This window comes from Salmo salar, chromosome ssa27, assembly GCF_905237065.1.
Source record: "Salmo salar chromosome ssa27, Ssal_v3.1, whole genome shotgun sequence".
NCBI lineage: Eukaryota > Metazoa > Chordata > Actinopteri > Salmoniformes > Salmonidae > Salmo > Salmo salar.
Window position 1 is genome coordinate 7241487 of NC_059468.1, and position 3715 is coordinate 7245201.

The following is a 3715-nucleotide window of genomic DNA, read 5'->3' on the forward strand; positions in this document are numbered from 1 at the left end:
CCATCTTGGACTCCAGGCGCCGGGTAAGGGGACTGCAGTACCTCGTGGACTGGGAGGGGTACGGTCCGGAGGAGAGGTGCTGGGTACCGGTGGAGGACATTTTAGTTCCACAGCCTCCATCTGGATTGCCCTGCGCCTCGCCCTCCGGGGCGTCCTCGAGGCCGGCGTCGGTGCGCTGTGGGAGCCGCGCGTCGGGGGGGGTACTGTCACAACATCGACGGAAGGTGGCGCCCCTCCTCGCCCGGGCGGCGCTCGGCGTCGCCAGCCTACTAGCTGCCACCGATCCTCTTTTATTTTCTGTTGGTCAGGTCTAGTTTAGTTGGCACCTGTTTAGTATTAGTTCATTAGTGGGGGAGGGTTATTTAGTCGTTCTCTGAAGGTTTGTTCTTTGTGCGTGATTATTTTTCGTCATTGTGTTTGTTCTGAGGTGCAGGTGTTTTTTTATCTCTGCCTGTGGGTATTGTGGCAGCGTGTTTTGGGCTGCAAGGACCAATTCACCATTCATTCTGATCTTAACTCCAACCCTCCGATGTCCACAGATTAACCCATCTTTCCCAGTATAATGGCATTTTCCTTTTTCCTTTTATACTGAACAAAAACATAAACGCAACATGTAAAGTCCCATCACAGAAATGTTCCATACGCACAAAAATAATATTTCTCTAAAATGTTGTGCACAAATTTGTTTACATCCCCGTTAGTGAGCATTTCTCATTTGCCAAAATAATCCATCCACCTGACAGATGTGGCATATCAAGATTAAACAGCATGATCATTACACAGGTGCACCTTGTGCTGGGATCAATAAAAGGCCACTCTAAAATGTTCAGTTTTGTCACACCACACAATGCCACAGTTATCTCAAGTTTTGATGGAGCGTGTAATTGGCATGCTGACTGCAGGAATGTTCACCAGAGCTATTGCCAGACAGTTGTATGTTAATTTCTCTACCATAAGCCGCCTCCAACGTTGTTTTAGAGAAATAAATATATAGTTTTGTTTGCATGGACCTCCTTTGATGTTGCACAATCATATATCTTCTTTAACCACAAATGTTTCCAGATGAAATACAGAGAAATGTTCTTTGCGAATTAATGGGCAAGGCTTTGGCAACTTTGCATTCATGGGCGGCTCCCGTTCTGTAATGTGGGCTGGCCAAGGTTGTTTCCTGGATGGACGTTATATAAGGCCTGACTCACCCTCAGCTGTAGTCAGACTCTACACAGCCAGATCAGACCAAGGATAGCAAACCCAGGATTGTAGACCCAGGACTAACCCAGGACAGCAGTTTCCTCTAGTATCTGACCCATAAGACACCTCACCTGTCTGCAATATGAAGAACCTGGTTCTGGGACTCTGCACACTGGCCCTGCTGGCCTCCACCATGGCACAGGTAATGTACTTAAACCTAACTCAGTAATAATAGCTGAACATGTTTTAAACTCATTAGCATCCCACTCTCTTAGCAATGCTCTACAGGGGGAGAAAGAGAAAGAAAGGATGAAAGATGGGGAGATGTGACTCTAAGTGGACCTAATGGTGGATAGAGGGCAGGATAGACAGTCAGACTGGTAGACTATATTGACCTGTGGTATAGTAAGCGCTTGGAAAAGTGTAGTGAATAACAGCAGTGATCCACTATACGCTAGCTTCACCTTCATGTTGGTGCTAGCAAGCAGGCTTGTAATGCTAGGTATCAACAGCCAATCCAGTAGGGTCTGGAAACTATAGTGAGCTTCGATTGATCAATAGCAACGCGATGTCACGGAATACGTGACAAAAGTTCAGCTTTCCCCTGTTCACACGCCCTCACACATGCTTGCATCGCCAACTTATCTTCCCTTCACTGAAAATGAACGGAGCTCCCTTGTTTCATCACCCAAAACATGCTAGATGAATTTCTGCCTTTAGGGAAGTACCAAAACACCTTGATAGGGGAGACGCATGCAAGCAGAAGATGAAATTTGGCTAGGATGGAAGAAATTATTCCACCCCAGCGAATTTCAAACTGTCCCTAATTCATTTCAGTTTCAAACATGGGTGAATTAATATGTAGCCTAATGTAAATTATTCAATTTTAACCAACAGAGTTCTACAACACCAACAACTGAGCAACATAATTCTACAATAGGATCAACAAATGACCAAAAGAATTCTACAATACGACCAACAACTGACCAAAAGAATTCTACAATACGACCAACAACTGACCAACATAATTCTACAATAGGACAAACAACTGACCTAAAGAATTCTACAATACGACCAACAACTGCCGAACCAAAAGCCACAATGTCAACCACTCTCACCACACCAGCAGGGGGAAGCCATGTCTTCAGTTACTCCCTGACTCTACTGTTTGGTTCGACAGCCACCCTGATCCTGCGTTCACGATGGCAATGATCGCCACCTCGACGACAAGAGTCACATCCTGAGAGCGTGTTGGAAACTGAATGAAGAGCACTGGAGAATGATCTGTACAGCTTTCTCTTTTCTCTGACAATGTGTTTTTACAATGCCCTTGAGGTTTGTGTGTCTTCTGTGTATTTCAAGATGCATAATTAACATACTCTGGTTGATAAGGTATATTGCAATGCCTAAAATATATGAATGTTTTATAATCATTCAAGCTGTGAGTTCCTTTGAACAAAATAGCTAACTATACAAATTGTGAATGATTTATTTTCTCATAGTACAAATGTTGATCAGTACCCAAATAAAATGTTTTTTTCTTTTCGTATTGCTATGTGACCCAGCTAAATATTTACATATTCATGTATCATGTATTTTATAAAAAATATGATATTTTATCACAGTAAATAGGTTTATCTGAATTGCTCTTGCTATTAATCTTAATATCAGTTCCATTGTTTAGCTTTTTAGGGCACTTTAAGGTCAGTGTTTAAAAAGGGTCCACTCCAAAAGTTCCTTCAAAGGAAAAATAAATATATTCTAATCTAATGTAAGATAAAATTATGAATTAACAATGTAAGTATTATCAAAATCTATCACATACAGTGTGACTACACTTATCAATCCAGATACAGAAAGACGCTAAACTAACTATAAAAAGGTGTATCACCTTTAATTATGATAAGGTTTATCATCTTATCAGGCTTATACCCCAGTGTACAAACATTAGGAACACCTGCTCTTTCCATGATATACACTACCGGTCAAAGTATTAGAACACCTACTCATTCAAGGGTTTTTCTTCATTTTTACTATTTTCTACATTGTAGAATAATAGTGAAGACATCAAAATTGTGAAATAACACATATGGAATCATGTAGTAACCAAAAAAAGTGTTAAACAAATCCAAATATATTTTATATTTGAGAATCTTCAAAGTAGCCACCCTTTCCTGGATGACATCCATCCAACTTGACACAACTGTGGGGCAGCATTCATGTGGAAAGCTTAGGGCACCTTGTCCATGCCCCGACGAATTGAGTCTGTTCTGAAGGCAAAAGTGGATGCAACTCAATTTTGTACACTCAGTGTATTTGTTAATCTATTTCTGCATGGTATAATAAAGAAATAAGAAATAGGGTGCATTGAGTTCTAAAGAGAGAAACAAAAGAGGTGGTAAGTGGGTGGTACGCTCCACATTGAGTTCTAAAGAGAGGAACAAAAGAGGGGTTAAGTGGGTGGTACGCTCCACATTGAGTTCTAAAGAGAGGAACAAAAGAGGGGTTAAGTGGGTGGTACGCT

The 3715-nt window shown here is 41.5% G+C and overlaps 1 long non-coding RNA gene across 1 annotated transcript; it reads left to right on the forward strand.

Annotated features, from left to right (window-relative positions):
* Positions 1–965: 965 nt before the first annotated feature.
* LOC106588292 (uncharacterized) lies at positions 966–2740 on the forward strand. Its single transcript, XR_001324623.2, has 2 exons — positions 966–1393; positions 2089–2740. It is a non-coding gene; the product is annotated as an uncharacterized lncRNA (long non-coding RNA).
* Positions 2741–3715: the final 975 nt, after the last annotated feature.